A 17,821-nucleotide genomic window follows, 5' to 3' on the forward strand; every position below is an offset into this window, starting at 1 on the left:
ACCCAAAACGGGAGACCCACGTGTCAACAATGGCCTTTGCCTCTGTATTCACAGTTATGTTGGACAGAGGTGGTACTGTTTCAAGCCACCAGGTGAACCTGTTGATGATAATAAGGATATACCGGTGACCATTGGGTGATCGCAGGTGGCCTATGATATCCATATGTATGTGGGACAAGTAACGGCCCACTGGGGTGATGGAAGTGATGGGGGCATGCATGTGCCTGCCTACTTTAGACTGCTAGCATGGGATGCAGGTGTGGGCCCAGTTGGTGCAGTCACGTGGGATACTGGGCCAAACAAAATGCTCCTCCATGAAAGCAGCAGATGCACAGACACCGTGGTAGGCCAGGTCATGCAAGTGTTCAAAGGCCACCTTATAGAAATCTGGGGAAGGTATCAGCAGATGTGATCCAAGTGGGGGCATGGGTGGTTGGTACTGACATAGACATTGCACCATTTGAGTTTGTGGGCACCTGGTATCATATGCAGTTGCAAGTTGAGACCTGTATTTATGTTGTTTCACAGCTATAGGGGCTCAGGGTCAGCAACCAGGGTGACAGCACACTCACAAAGTCCTTTAGGTGGCGCCTGAACAAATTTTCCATCCTTCGGAACTTGCAGAGTTCCCTGTATGTAGTGGGATGTGGGAACTCAGACACAGCCCAGAACTTCTCATCAATGGGGTGAGAGCCTGTGGGCGATACCTCGTGCTCCAGAAAGTCGATCTCTGGAATACCAAAAATGCACTTCTCTAGGTTGATAATGACACCAACCTCCCAGAGGCAAGAAAATACCTCCTGGAGATAGCAGCAGTTCCCTGCAAGATAGTGTGAATAAATCAGGTTATCATGCAAGTAGGCAAAACACCCAGAAATATCACATAGGACATTGTCAAGGAAATGTCACACCTGGACAGCATTTCAGAGGCTAAATGGCTTGAAGGCACTGTTGAAGAAGCCAAAAGGTCTAATGATGGCTATCTTCTCCATGCCCTCAGGGGTGACCAGTATCTGTGAGAATACTTTCACACAGTCTACTTTACTGAAAATGGTAGCTCCACACAAGGCATCACTATAATTGTGCACAAGTAGAGTGGGGTAATGGTCAGGCACCATCCTGGAGTTGAGAGCCTCGAACTCCCTTCAGGGGCACCATGTACCATCTTTCTTTGTCATGAGGGCAGGGAGGAGGTCCACCTGCTCTTGGAGGGGCAGAGCACATCTGCAGTGATTGCTGCCTTGATCTCAGCCGGCATGGGTCTTCGTTTGTCAGGCAGAAGGGGGCATGGACGGCAGAAAATCAGCAGCCCTGGTATTGTGGCGTTGTAATGCCAGGTGTTGTTGTGAACCTCATAGGGAGTGCTGGAGGGGTTGGTGAGAAGGGGGAATGTAGTAAGAAGACTGGTGAAAGGGCTGGAGTAGGAGAGCTATTTGATGGAGCAAGAGGTGGTGGGGTAGGACTGACAGCATCAACAAGACAGTGATTTGCGAAGCTGAGGAGGAGACTGTAATGAGAAATAAAATCGGCACTAAGTATGGGGTCTGTAACATTATCCATGGTAAAGGTGTGCAAGAGATCTCAACTGAGGCCTAGATTGATGGATCAGGTGTGGGAGCAGTATGTTTAGATGGCTGAGCTGTTTGCTGCAGTGAGGAGTAGGAGGTAAGGAGAATGGCATCCAGCAGAGGATAATAACCGGCAGGGATAGATGGAAAGGTCCAAACCTGTGTCAAGGGGGTAGGGTGGCAAGGAGTGGCGGCTATGACGAGCACATAAAAATGGCTCTGCAAAATCATGGAACAGCAGGATGCACCTACTGCCAGTTGGGCCCATACACACAATGCATGGCAATTTGCAGCACCTCTGCCAAAACCCTTATGGTACTGGCAATATTCACCAGCCCCATGGACATTGCAGCCATTGTAAACTGGCTGGGAGTGTGCACCTTTGCATTACCTGTGTGTGCTAGCAGTTGTAAGCACCACTGGGCATAGATGGGCAATGGATGGTGTGGTGCAGGTGTGTGGGCTCCAAGACAGCAGTGAGCTTACCCATCTCACTAGTCACCTGGGCTATTAGCTGTGCTGTGTCTGCAGGTGGTCCAGGGGCTGCAGAAGTGTGGAGTGGTGGAAGTCACATGAGCATGCCATCATGTGAATGAGTTTTGTGACACTGCGTGGTAGCAGTGACAGTGCACACTTTGTAAATCCTGTCAGCAGTTGGAGCCACTGAATCAGCACTCAAACTTCTGCACAGGTAATGCCACGCATATTACGGGCATGGGGTAGGGGTGGTAAATGAGCGAACCAAGTTGCTATTAGCTGTTTGCTCAGCCAGCATTCGGAGGTGCTGTAGGAGCTGTCAGGGCCACACGTTGGTGCACTCTTCTGTTGAGAAAAGCATGTGTTTGCACTGCAGTTCTGATACATTGAGTCAGAGTCACCCTGTGAGCAGAGAACACAGGGCACTGAATTTTCTGACTGCAGCTAATTTTAAATGATGATGCACACCTCTGTGGTGTTTGATGGTTCCAGCTGCATGGCAGTAAGTGCAAATTGCAATACATCATCCCTGATGGAAGGGCCTGTTAATGTCACCTTAGCAGAAGTGAACCACAGGCATGGGTCACTTGTGTTGAGTGGTGGCAAGTAAATGGCAACACAGGCAGATGGAGGGGTGGGAGAGGGTCTATACATGCACCTGCACGGTGGTGGTGTCTGCAAGCTGCACAGACAGGCTTAGGAATGCTTTGAATCCATCCATCTATGCCTGTGGATTGAGGGGGGAGGGGGGGGGGGGGAGACAGTGGGTGTTTGGTCATTGTTGGTGGAGCAGACCCACTGGGGTGGTACAGGGATCAGTCTGTATGATGGTGCACTGCTCTTTTCTCTAGCAGGCAGAGAGGCAGGGATGGATGCACAATGTGGTTGTGTGATGAATGTGACTTGGTGCTTGGTACAGTGAGCAGAAGCTGGATGGTGGGGGTAGTTCACTCAAAGGAAACCAGTGTGAGAAATACTATCCTCACTAACCTTGACACGTAGTCCCATGGTACACTAGTATCTATGGGTGTTAGTGGGAAAAAAAACAAACAGGATATGGAAAGTACTTTTGATTTTTAAGTTTGTTTATTGCAATGGGACAAAACCACACAAAATTGACATGGGACAGCATCACAGTAAAATTTTGTAGCAATAAAAATGGACACAGTGAGTATAATTCCCATAGCATACAGTAGCACTACAGAACTGAAGGTTTCAGTGAGTGGCATGTAACGAATCATAAATATTGAAAGTTATAGACAGCTATTCCGTACCTGGCTAATACAATAAAAGAAAACTTGTGTGTGTGCACATGGTAGACTATGACAGTCAGGTGACCCAATGCACATCATCCTCTGTGATACAATCACTACTGAAAACTCCATAATGTGAAAGTAGCTTACTGATCCCATGAATCTAATGGGAGCAGTGTAAAAACCTTTGATCTTGAATTGGTCCATATAAACAAAATTCTAACACTTCACCACTAACAGTCAGCAAGGATTTTTGTAGGTACCCACAATCATCATTCGGCCAAAGCATGCAATACAGACTCTCTGTCATCATATTCTCTGCAACCACAGGTCCAGAAGACCATCACTGCACTTCGAGGCAAGTCCCATCTTCAAGTTCACACAGCACAAAAGCCACTGACTATGAAACACTATCTCGCTCAAGTGAACATGTCATTTGCTCAGCACCTGCATGGGAAGTGGCAGTCAGAGAACTTGTCCTGTCATATACTTCTCTCTGAGAAAAACGCTGTGACTGCCACAAGGCAGTGCATGGCAGAGTGAGATTTCAGTAATTCGGTCCGCTTTGCCCACAGTTGATCCATGTCATTTGCTGTTGTTGTCTGCTGAAGCAGGTTGGTGGTGAATGTGCATGTACTGTAGTGCATTGCCACAGTAAAATCACAGAATAATTTCTACAAATACATGAAATGTTGGTAATGAATAAAATGTCCACCCAATTTTCCAAGATGGGGCAAGTTCCTCCTATTGCCTTCCACCTTGTGGATGCTTATGGTGCAATGATTTTTGTCACCCATGTTGTTGGAAAAGATTCTATAGAAAAGATTTCATTTGGAGTGTGTAGCAAATGTTATAATATCTCTAATAGCAAATGTGCAAGCATTGAGTAACAAATGCTGTCAGTCCTACAGTTGGTGTTAGAGATTTGGTTGATTTCCAGCTGAAGTTCCCTTAAACTTACAGAGATGTGCAAAATGTGATCCTTTATCATGAGACCAAATGAAATTGTTTGAGGATAATAAATGTTGGAGTGGTCATGTCCAAAAAGTTTTCTTTCCTGCCTATGACTGTATTTTCAGTTTTACATGAATAATTACTGTTTCCAAAACTCTTAACTTTCCACCATATGCCCATCATGTTTTCTCCATTTGTTGGTGAGGTACAGAACAACTTCTAAGCATCTCTCATGTATTGTTTCAACAATTGTTTGACCCTGCAGTTGAAGCATTTGTCCTTTAAGTACATTTCCTGCATGGAGTCCTATTTAAATTCTTGTAATGCTAATCTTCTTATAGCAATAGTTTGAGAAATTGCAGGTTCCATCATATTTTAGGCTGCTTATTGTGGGGGTGTTTACCGGGTGATCAAAAAGTCAGTATAAATTTGAAAACTGAATAAATCACAGAATAATGTAGATAGAGAGGTACAAATTGACACACATGCTTGGAATGACATGGGGTTTTATTAGAACCAAAAAAAGACAAAAGTTCAAAAAATGTCTGACAGATGGCGCTTCATCTGATCAGAATAGCAATAGCAAAGTAAGACAAAGCAAAGATGATGTTCTTTACAGGAAATGCTCAATATGTCCACTATCATTCCTCAACAATAACTGTAGTCGAGGAATAATGTTGTGAACATCACTGTAAAGCATGTCTGGAGTTATGGTGAGGCACTGGCGTCGGATGTTGTCTTTCAGCATCCCTAGAGATGTCGGTCAATCATGATACACTTGTGACTTCAGGTAACCCCAAAGCCAATAATCGCACTTTTTTTTTGTTCTAATAAGACCCCATGTCATTTCAAGCATGTGGGTCAATTTTTACCCCTCTATCTACATTATTCCATGGTTTATTAAGTTTTCAAATTTATACTGACTTTATGATCACCCGGTATATGTATATTATGTTGTGTTAGTGATAAGTAATGCAATCATAAGAGGATGGAAAAAAGTAAATTGGTACAATGGTTAAAGAATTTCTGTTGAAGAGGTAAGGTAAACTGAAAGGCTTCAGCAGATGTGAAGGATAATTAACATATGAAGTAATCAGCTCATGTGCAAAATTAGTGTGATTTGGTGCAGCAACAGAGGCAATGTGCAATATAAACCATCTGGACTATGAGATCTTAACATTAATTGTTGTATAGTAGAAGTGATTGTGTACAGTGCAGTCAGTATATGGAGATATATATCTGTGTCATGGTACAGCCATTTCTAAAATTAAGGAATTCCAACTTTAAACACAGTTGCCTAGAGCAATGTTAAAAATAGTCACCTGGAGTACTTTGTGTGGAAAGTGTAAGCAAGATTTGCATGTATATCCCCCTTCTGGCTAGAATGTCAAGCAAGTAATAGTCTTTCTAAGTGATAATTTTTGTCTGATTGGTAATGATAGTTAAGTTTGCCTTAGCATAAGGATCTGTTACTGTGGATTGTTTTTCAGTAGAGTCTGTTTTGCATTAGATAAGCATGATCTAATTGTGAACTAGGCAACATTGAGTACTATGTATATTGTGCAATTCATGACACTGCAGCTGGGAATGAGAGCTTAACAGAAAGAGCAATATTTTAGTGATTTACAAGTCGTATAAAGCTGCATCGTTGGATCTATAGGTTATCTGAAAACTTCTACTTGTGTTCTGAGGAATTATGAGCTTGAGGTGGTAATACTGGAATGAAGAACAATAATTTTGCTGATTAACTGATAACTGTGGTGCAAGAGTGATGTGAATATTTGAACAGGTCAACAATTTGGTAACATTTTGTGATGATTTAATTTTCTGCTTCAGTGAGAGTAGTGCTCAGAGTTGAGTAGACAAGTGGGGATATGATTTGGTAAAACTTCCATCCCCGTAATCTTGATTTGAATAGTAATTAAATTATGTGATGGTGAATCTATTCTTTTATCATAATGTAATGATTAATAAATCTATGCTACTGCACTTCTTGAGTTTTTGTTATTTTGCAAACGGAAAAGAAACCCAAATCTTTCAAGTATAACCAGCTTGAGACAGTTATGTCTTAGAGTAATGTTTTGTAGTGTACTGTGCACTTGATTTAAATTTTTACTAGTCCACAACTTTTGTACTATAGTCAGTTTTAGTGCTAATTATTGTAGTGTTATGAAAACTATGTAATGTATTTATATATGATGTAATGACTATCATTTGCCATTAGTGTCAAATATTTTTTCTTAGACTTAAGTTAGAAGTAAAAGTAAGTGTACTAAGGTAGAATATTTTGTCTGATTTTTTTCATGTACTTTGGCAAAGGATAACCAACTCCAAGGGAATTGAGAGCAGGGCATTTTCTTACTAACTGCCACTTGGACCTGTTGAAGGTGTGGACAACTTGGTGAGAAAGTGTGTAAAAGCTCATTAAAAGTGTGAAAGTGCTTGTGAAAATTACTAAACATTGATCAAGTGAAATTTTCTGTGTACATCTACATCTACATCTACATTTATACTCCGCAAGCCACCCAACGGTGTGTGGCAGACGGCACTTTACGTGCCACTGTCATTACCTCCCTTTTCTGTTCCAGTCGCATATGGTTCGCGGGAAGAACGACTGTCTGAAAGCCTCCGTGCACGCTCGAATCTCTCTAATTTTACATTCGTGATCTCCTCAGCAGGTATAAGTAGGGGGAAGCAATATATTCAATACCTCATCCAGAAACGCACCCTCTCGAAACCTGGCGAGCAAGCTACACCGCGATGCAGAGTGCCTCTCTAGCAGAGTCTGCCACTTGAGTTTGCTAAACATCTCCATAACGCTATCATGGTTACCAAATAACCCTGTGACAAAACACGCTGCTCTTCTTTGGATCTTCTCTATCTCCTCCGTCAACCCGATCTGGTACGGATCCCACACTGATGAGCAATACTCAAGTATAGGTCGAACAAGTGTTTTGTAAGCCACCTCCTTTGTTGATGGACTACATTTTCTAAGGACTCTCCCAATGAATCTCAACCTGGTACCTGCCTTACCAACAATTAATTTTATATGATCATTCCACTTCAAATCATTCTGCATGCATACTCCCAGATATTTTACAGAAGTAACTGCTACCAGTGTATGTTCCGCTATCATATAATCATACAATAAAGGATCCTTCCTTCTATGTATTCGCAATACATTACATTTGTCTATGTTAAGGGTCAGTTGCCACTCCCTGAACCAAGTGCCAGTCCACTGCAGATCTTCCTGCATTTCGCTACAATTTTCTAATGCTGCAACTTCTCTGTATACTACAGCATCATCCGCGAAAAGCCGCATGGAACTTCCAACACTATCTACTAGGTCATTTATATATATTGTGAAAAGCAATGGTCCCATAACACTCCCCTGTGGCACGCCAGAGGTTACTTTAACATCTGTAGACGTCTCTCCATTGACAACAACATGCTGTGTTCTGTTTGCTAAAAACTCTTCAATCCAGCCACACAGCTGGTCTGATATTCCATAGGTTCTTACTTTGTTTATCAGGCGACAGTGCGGAACTGTATCGAACGCCTTCTGGAAGTCAAGGAAAATAGCATCTACCTGGGAGCCTGTATCTAATATTTTCTGGGTCTCATGAACAAATAAAGCGAGTTGGGTCTCACACGATCACTGTTTCCAGAATCCATGTTGATTCCTACAGAGTAGATTCTGGGTTTCCAAAAACGACATGATACGCGAGCAAAAAACATGTTCTAAAATTCTGCAACAGATCGACGTCAGAGATATAGGTCTATAGTTTTGCACATCTGCTTGACAACCCTTCTTGAAGACTGGGACTACCTGTGCTCTTTTCCAATCATTTGGAACCTTCCGTTCCTCTAGAGACTTGCGGTACACGGCTGTTAGAAGGGGGGCAAGTTCTTTCGCATACTCTGTGTAGAATTGAATTGGTATCCCATCAGGTCCAGTGGACTTTCCTCTGTTGAGTGATTCCAGTTGCTTTTCTATTCCTTGGACACTTATTTCGATGTCAGCCATTTTTTTGTTTGTGCGAGGATTTATAGAAGGAACTGCAGTGTGGTCTTCCTCTGTGAAACAGCTTTGGAAAAAGGTGTTTAGTATTTCAGCTTTACGCGTGTCATCCTCTGTTTCAATGCCATCATCATCCCGGAGTATCTGGATATGCTGTTTTGAGCCACTTACTGATTTAATGTAAGATCAGAACTTCCTAGGATTTTTTGTCAAGTCGGTACATTGAATTTTATTTTCACGCATAGCCCTCCTTACGCTAACTTTGATATCGTTTAGCTTCTGTTTGTCTGAGAGGTTTTGGCTGCGTTTACACTTAGAGTGAAGCTCTCTTTGCTTTCGCAGTAGTTTCCTAACTTTGTTGTTGAACCATGGTGGGTTTTTCCCATCCCTCACAGTTTTACTCGGCACGTACCTGTCTAAAACGCATTTTACGATTGCCTTGAACTTTTTCCATAAACACTCAACATTGTCAGTGTCAGAACAGAAATTTTCCTTTTTGATCTGTTAGGTAGTCTGAAATCTGCCTTCTATTACTCTTGCTAAACAGATAAACCTTCCTCCCTTTTTTTATATTCCTATTAACTTCCATATTCAGGGTTGCTGCAACGGCCTTATGATCACTGATTCCTGTTCTGCACTTACAGAGTCGAAAAGTTTGGGTCTGTTTGTTATCAGTAGGTCCAAGATGTTATCTCCACGAGTCGGTTCTCTGTTTAATTGCTCGAGGTAATTTTCGGATAGTGCACTCAGTATAATGTCACTCGATGCTCTGTCCCAACCACCTGTCCTAAACATCTGAGTGTCCCAGTCTATATCTGGTAAATTTAAATCTCCACCTAAGACTATAACATGCTGAGAAATTTATGTGAGATGTATTCCAAATTTTCTCTCAGTTGTTCTGCCACTAATGCTGCTGAGTCGGGAGGTCGGTAAAAGTAGCCAACTATTAACCTAGCTTGGTTGTTGAGTGTAACCTCCACCCATAATAATTCACAGGAATTATCGACTTCTACTTCACTACAGGATAAACTACTACTAACAGCGACAAACACGCCACCACCGGTTGCATGCAATCTATCCTTTCTAAACACTGTCTGTGTCTTTGTAAAAATTTTGGCAGAATTTATACCTGGCTTCAGCCAGCTTTCTGTACCTATAACGATTTCAGCTTTGGTGCTTTCTATCAGCACTTGTAGTTCCAGTACTTTACCAATGCAGCTTCGACAGTTTACAATTACAATACCGATCGCTGCTTGGCCCCCGCATGTCCTGACTTTGACCCGCACCCTTTGAGGCTGCTGCCCTTTCTGTACTTGCCCAAGGCCATCTAACCTAAAAAACAGCCCAGTCCATGCTACACACACAACCCCTGCTACCCGTGTAGCCACTTGCTGTGTGTAGTGGACTCCTGACCTATCCAGCGGAACCCGAAACCCCACCACCCTATGGTGCAAGTCGAGGAATCTGCAGCCCACATGGTCGCAGAACCATCTCAGCCTCTGATTCAGACCCTCCACTCAGCTCTGTACCAAAGGTCCGCAGTCAGTCCTGTCAACGATGCTGCAGATGGTGATCTCTGCTTTCATCCCGCTAGTGAGACTTGCAGTCTTCACCAAATCAGATAGCTGCTGGAAGCCAGAGAGGATTTCCTCCAATCCATAGCGACACACATCATTGGTGCCGACATGAGCAACCACCTGCAGATGGGTGCACCCTGTACCCTTCATGGCATCCGGAAGGACCCTTTCCACATCTGGAATGACTCCCCCCGGTATGCAGATGGAGTGCACATTGGTTTTCTTCCCCTCTCATGTTGCCATATCCCTAAGGAGCCCCATTACGCGCCTGACGTTGGAGCTCCCAACTGCCAGTAAACCCACCCTCTGCAACTGCCCGGATCTTTCAGACTGAGGGGCAACCTCTGGAACAGGACAAGCAGCCATGTCTGGCTGAAGATCAGTATCAGCCTGAGACAGAGCCTGAAACCAGTGCATCAGACAAACTGGAGAGGCCTTCCGTTCAGCCCTCCAGAATGTCTTTCGCCCCCTTGCCACACCTCGAGATGACCTCCCACTCTACCACAGGTGAGGGATCAGCCTCAATGTGGGCAGTATCCCGGGCAGCCACAGTCGTAGTCTGATCGGGGGATGTGTGGGATGAGTTGGCCGTCCCCGACAAATCCCCATCCGGACCCCCACAATGATGCCCACTGGCAACAGCCTCAAGCTGTGTGACCGAAGCCAACACTGCCTGAAGCTGGGAGCAAAGGGATGCCAACTCAGCCTGCATCCGAACACAGCAGTTGCAGTCCCTATCCATGCTGAAAACTGTTGTGCAAAGAACGTCTGAACTAATCTACAGAGAGCACAAACAATTCGACACAAAATTTAAATGGTTATTAAAATACAAGATTGCCTAGTAAATACAGTAATGCTGCTACTTGCGCACTGCTGACACACTGCTCGGCGGCGGAAGGAGACTACGCGATTTTACACTAGTCAGGTACTAAAACGCGATGATACAACTCTCAAATACTATAATACAACCAAAATGTATGAATTAAACAATGCAAATACCAAAAACACACAAAGAAATTAAGAATTAACTATGTAACAAATAAGTGAGCTAAGAGTATACGACTTGCTATTGCAGCTGCTTATCCAATGGTGGCAGTGAGCACTGCGACCCAGGAGGATTTATTATTTGAAGGAAGACAGGACTAGTATCAAATGATATGTATCTTCAAAGGTAATCTTCGCTTATCCGAAAAGGACATCACTTATGATGAAGATGCTTACTTTTTTTGTTAAAAGTATAACTTGTGGATATTTTGTGCAAATGTATAAGACACTGTATGTAAATATTTTAGATGGGGATTTTCACATGGCCAGTTCATACAAGTATAAATTAAAAAAATAAAAAATAAAAAAATAAAAAATATATGTACTGTAGTTTTGATAAGATTTTGTAGGTAATATTTTTTTGTGTGTAGATTTTTAACCCACATTCTTGGGTTACTTGTGGTCATTGAATTGTCCAGTTAGCTATCTGCAATATCTCTCAGGTCAATCCATTGAGGGGGTGATGTGATGAAGCAAGCTGGGAAAATTTTACTTCCCCTCTTGTTTTGCCATCTGGCTCCTTAAATTTGTTTTTTCAATTTTAACTGATTACCATTATCATATGTGAATATAATCTGCATTTTCATAAAAGATAAAGGTTCACCCTTAGTTTTAAAGAATTTAACACCAGATCTAATTCTGTGCTTAGGTTTATGTATTTAATTGGTTTTCTAATTTATTTTGACTATTACTAGTTATTATCTTTCATTATAGGACAAAATCAGTAATTGTTTCATAACTTAAATTCTATTGTTGACATATAAAAAAATATAAATTCTGTACTAATTATAAACATTTGGAGGAACAACTCCTAGTAATATTAAAGTATCTGTTTGGCTCTCTTTGAAAACATGTTATCAAAGCCAGCCCTTAATTAATTCTAAAGTAATTAACAGTTAATTTAATGGGTTAAGTTTTAATTGTAATTTCTGTAAATTTAACTTTGAACAATGTGTAATTTCAGTACCTATTACTGTGAGGATGTATAGGGGCCTGATTTTTGGTCACAAGACAGTCAGTCCATGGCTGGGTTTCAGATGAGGAACCTGTGTTGGTTAGAATGACAACAATGCATCAACTTAACAGTGAAATAAGTATTACACCAATAGGCCATTTGTTAAACCAATGACAGTGTCTGCTCCATTTGTACCTGTCTATTATTGAAGAACTGTGAACTTTGTGGTTAGGTTTTTACTGCTCGAAGATGTACAGCAGGAAACTATTGTAGCAGTATGTGACAGTTCACCTGCAACCTATTACTGAGGCTTATCGAAAGTTAAACAACAGTGCACTGGCCATATAACTGTGTAATATTGGGGGTTGTGAATAGTGAAAGTAAAAGACTGTGAAATGCAACTGTGCATCTGTCAGCTACATTATTTACAGTAGGCAGTAGTTGCACATCCACAACCCATTTTTTCAGCCAGTATCACAATGCAGTATGTCGACAACAAGGACAAAAAATGTAGAAACAAAGTAGTCAAAATGCTACAAGTGCCCCTCTTGTGCAGCTAAAGTGATGATGTGTTTGGCACAACAGTATTCAGCAAGGTTGACTGTGCAAAAGTATTTATGCATATTCTGGTCATCCCAGACAATGTGGAGAAGATGGCAATAATCATCCCCTTTAGTCTGTTTGAAAGGGTTCTTAAGCCCTTCAGTCTCTGCAGTGCCACCCAGTGTTGGCAACACTATCTTGACAACATTGTACATGGTACCTCAGGTTGTTTTGCTTACCTGGATGATACCCTCATTTACTCACTCAATCTTACAGAGCATCACTGGCAGTAGGTGCGCCCAGCTGCATCACTATTTCTCAGCACCTGTTTGTGCACGATTGTCAGAATCCCTCCTCTCCAACAGCTTACCTGCATGACCCTAGCTGTGATCTCCCCATGTATCCATGCAAACTGTTACCTTCCTCTGGCCTCCCTGCCCCCTCCTCCTAACCACGGTAAATGGCTCTGTAATTACAACTCACTGCTCCCACACCAAGTCCGTTGACTTCAGCCTCAGCAGAGATTTTACATGTACCTTTACTGTGGCCAATGTTCATTGCCCACTATGACTTTGATCTATCCATATATCCATGCAAACTGTTACTCTGTTACTCTGGCCTTCCTGCCCCCTCCTCCTAACCAAGGTAAATGGCTTTGAAATCATGACCTACTGCACCTACACCCAGCCCATTGACCTCAGCCTCACCAGAGATTTTGCATGGATCTTTACTGTGGCCAGTGTTATGGACCCTATCCTTGGCACTGATTTCATTGTCCACTATGGCCTTCTCCTCAAAATTGCAAATCACTGTATCATCAATGACACATACTGCTGCTCCATTCCTTGCAGATCCCGCACTGCGACACATTTTGTCATCAAGAAATTGTCATATTCCATCTCTTTTGCTGACCTCCTTGCTGAGTTTCCTCTCCTTGTACACCCTTTTAGTGCTCCCTAGAAGGTACACCATGATAAATTCCACTACATCACAACAATGCTAGGCCCACCATTTTCGGCTCCCTTACTGCCTTCTGTGGGGTGAGTGAAGAACTGTGCAGACTGAAATTGAGGCAGCAATTGCTATGGGTCCCTGCCCTACATCTTAGCCCAGAAAAAGATGGCGTTTTGCACATGTGCTGTGACTTTCAGGCTCTCAATGCCAGGATGATCCTTGACTACTACCCAGTACCCCTCTTGTGCAGCTATAGTGACAATCTGTCTGGCTCAACAGTCATCAGGAAGGTAGACTGTGCAAAAGCATTTACACAGATTTTGGTCAACCTGAAGTATGTGGAGAAGATGACAATAATCACCCCCATCAGTCCTCTTGAAAATCGTATTTATGTCCTTTGGGTTCTGGCATGCCACCCAGATCTGGCAATGCTTCAGTGTCCTGTGTGGTACCTTGGGATGTTTTGCCTACCTGGATGATATCCACAACTACTTGTGTGATCTAAAGGAACTCTGCCAATGCCTTCATGATTTATTTTCAGATCAACTTCCATTGATACAGAATATAATCCATGGACTCCTACCTGTTGAATGAGAAGGTCTGGGTCATTGCCAAAATCCCATGCCCCACAACATTTAAAAAACTCCACAGATTCCTCAGGATTTGCAAAATTTTCTGGAGTCATATGAAGGCTGCTGCAAGTGTGCAAGCACCACTCCTTGCACAATCCAGGGTGACCACACTAAAGGTAGCAGGCCCATTCCCTGTTAGACGCAAATGATAGAGTGTTTTGAACAAATGAAATGTGACATCTGGCATGCTGCCATCCTGACCCAACCCCATCTGATCACACTGTTTGATATCATTACTGACACCAGCCAGTCTGCCCTAGGTGCTTCCTTCAACAACACAGTGAAGGCTTCTGGCAGCCATTGGCATACTTTTCCAAATAGCTCTCAGCACTGCAGCAGAGTTGGGCCAAGTACAACTGTGAGCTCCTCATTGTACTTGAAGTACTTCCACCCCTCTGTGGAAGGACGGCCCTTCATGGTCTTCACTCACCACTGCCCAGGGTTTTGTCAAAAAGAATGCATACAGATTTCCCCTAGGCAGTTCTGCCAGCAGGAATGCATACCGCAGCTCAAAACTGGCACAAAGCATGTGACAGGTATTGAGAATACCATTACTGACTGCCTCAGCTGCTCCTGTATGCTCAATACCCCCCTCGACCACACTGCCCTGCCCACCACCCAGCCAGCTCAGCCCAAGCAGTTAAGACTGCACAGTGACCCAAACACCAGTCTAAATCTCAAACTGCACATGGTTCCCAAAATGGACTCAGTGATCTGGTGTGACTTTCACGTGAGTTCCAATCACCCAGGCTGCTCTTGGAGTGCATATGCCCCTACCTTCCCCCTATCTGAGCAGCTCCATGGCCTATCCCACCTCATACAGGAGAATTTTGTCTGGCCTGGCATTCAGCTGGACTTTCTAGATACACACCTACCTCCCATGCCAACACTCTGAGGTAGGCCATCATGTGCACACTCCTAACACATCACCCCCCCTCCCCCTCAGTGGACCATCATTTTTCCTGTGGCTGTATTGACATTGTAGGCCCCCTTCCATCATAAAATGGCTACTGGTACATCCTTGCCATCATCAACACACTCACTTAGTGGCTGGAAGCCTTTCCACCTACCAACATCATGATGGATACAGTGGCCAAAGTTTTCATGGACACTGGGTCTCATGTTTTGGATGTCACCACCACATGTGAACTGTACACAAACCACTGCAGTGCCACATGTATAGCTGTTGGGGACTGAAATCCCCAACTGTGTTAGATCAGCTTCAAGTACAGTACCACAAGTTCATTTATTCTTATATTGTAATTTGCTTTGCTTTGACCACTGCATTAGATTAACTTCACTCACATTACCTAAGTTCAGCTTTTTGGATTCTGTATTTTACTTTGATCAGTGTGTTAGATACACTCACAGTACCTCCAAGTTCATTTATTTTTGTTTGTAGATTCCCTTGATGACTGTGTTAGATTAGCACTGTTTACCACACCTCAAAATGTGAACAATGTTTCTCATGTTGTTTTAAAAAACTAAACTGGTTACATCCCTCACAGATGGTGGGCACCCTGTATGTTTAGTTGTAATGCCTTTATGAGTGGTGGGAATTACCAGACTATCTTGATTGAGAGTTTTTATTCATAGAAATTTTTGTGGCAACTTACATATTTGTCAATGCAATTAATTGTACCTGTTAACATTCCATTAAAAGAACTCTTTTGTATTCAGACATCTTTTTGTTACATTATTGCCATGCTTTACCTGTCCATTTTACCCTCCACACCTAGCAAACCCATGCTATCTGTCTGTCATGTTCAGTGAGAAACACATTTCCCACAGGATAAACAAATATGGAAATTGTGTTTTCCTGATCAATATGTGGGTAAATTAACTGATTACCAACATGAAAGTAATGGTAATTATGGAAACAGCAAAACTGTAGCTAAAGTTCAGGAAACTATAATTTTCATAACTTATGGAGAATGATTAAGTAGAGATTGGCTGGGTGTTTTAACTGCCAGACAGTGAAGACCACCACCATTCCAGCAAAGAGTTTAATGCATTCCGTGGTTCCTGATGGTCCAAGAGAATTAATTGGTGTCAGTCTTCTATGTTCACTGCCAACATAATTTTTTTATTATATGGTCAGGAAGATTCATGGTTTCTAACTCTGGAGTTACATTTGACTGCCTCCCCCCCCCCCCTCCCCCCCCCCCCCCCCACACGCACTTCTCTTTTCTTTTCTTTTTTTTTTTTTTTTTTTCAAATGAAAATACTCTTTGTTCCTAAGGAACTGTCACATAACAGAAGATTATGTGGCTGTGAAAACATGCATGGTAAGAGTTAAGCAATAGACTATCATTTACACAAGTCCTAAGTTTGGTCAGCAAAATGACTCAAGCTAATTTCTTATGCATGTAGTTTTTGTGACATTCTCATGATAGTTACACACACACACACACACCACACACACACACACACACACACACACACACACACACACACACACATATGTGCCCCTATATTGTGATGGCTGGATGCACAATGGTGGGATTGCATTTTGGAAGGTCGACTGAGGTGAGCTGGGGGTTGTGTCAGGTAAGGTGGGTAGGGGAGGGAGAGATGAGAACTAGGAGGCAGGAAGAGGGGTTGGGAGCTAGCAGTTTGGAGGGAGGCAGAGATTTGTGGGCTAGGAATTTAGGAGGGATAGGTGGTAGGTGCTTGGGCTAGGCATGTGACACCCAAGGGCTGGAGTTGGTGGGGTGTGGCATGATGAAGGTGATGTGGAGACGTGGACTGGAGGTGGCTGATGGGACAGAGGATGGGAGAACTGTTGGGTAGAGGATGTGGAGAGAGTGGGTTAACAGAGTGTGAGGTGAGGAGGGTTACAGGAGTGGAGGATAACTCCCATCTAAGTAGTTCAGAAAAGCTGGTGGTGGAGGGAAGGATTCTGATGGCCCAGGTTGTGAAGTAGCCACTGAACTTAAGCCTATTGTTTTTGTCATTTATTCCTCCTTGTCTCTTCAGTAGTGTACCAGTCTGCAGCAGTGAAACTGAAAACCTTAATGAATAGTGGTGTTACTTAATACTGTATGTTACTCCAAAATTTTAGGGTTGACTTTTTCACACTTTTATTATACCTGGTGTTATATTGTTGGGATAATGACCACTTACTCAACTTTGCAACCCAAGTAGTGCATAAGTCAGATTAGCTATCACATCCAACAACAGCCTGGTGACAGAATTTATTAGATAAATTATGATGTTGTTGAACCACAGTTCTTAGAAATACTATCAGTGGATCAGTTGTTATAAAAGGCTGAAAAATGAAATACTGAGTGTGGCACAGAACACAGTTCACATTTGCTTCATATGTTGCAGTAAACACAGTATCTTGTAGAAATTCAACAAAAAAAAGTACACAGAGATATTTCACTTGGTCCAGTCCTTAATTAATATAATAATCAATTATTCCGATGACAAAGATTGTCCAACTTTTCTATTATTTGCAACATATTTGAGTCAAAATAAGCACAAACTTGCATTACAGAATTTAGTGGTGGGTTCTTAGGCACAGACATTACTAAGATTTTTCCAGATACTGATACTTGTTCTTTCACAGAAATGTTAACATGCGTACATTTGAGTGCTAACCTTTTTACTCATGAGAATAACACAAAGATGTTAGCATAATGGATGGCTCCCACAGACCAACTATTCTGTGGTACGATGGATCTCATAAAGACTGGTGTAAGAACAGATTGTGATTTCGACAATTACATAATCATAAAAAACTGTTATGTTACATTTTGCTACTCAGGATGACTATAAGCATTAACAGTAATTTTCTTTATGAAATATGTGATGGTCTAGGCAATTAGCAAAGCTTAT

Source organism: Schistocerca cancellata, chromosome 4, assembly GCF_023864275.1.
Source record: "Schistocerca cancellata isolate TAMUIC-IGC-003103 chromosome 4, iqSchCanc2.1, whole genome shotgun sequence".
NCBI classification, from domain to species: domain Eukaryota; kingdom Metazoa; phylum Arthropoda; class Insecta; order Orthoptera; family Acrididae; genus Schistocerca; species Schistocerca cancellata.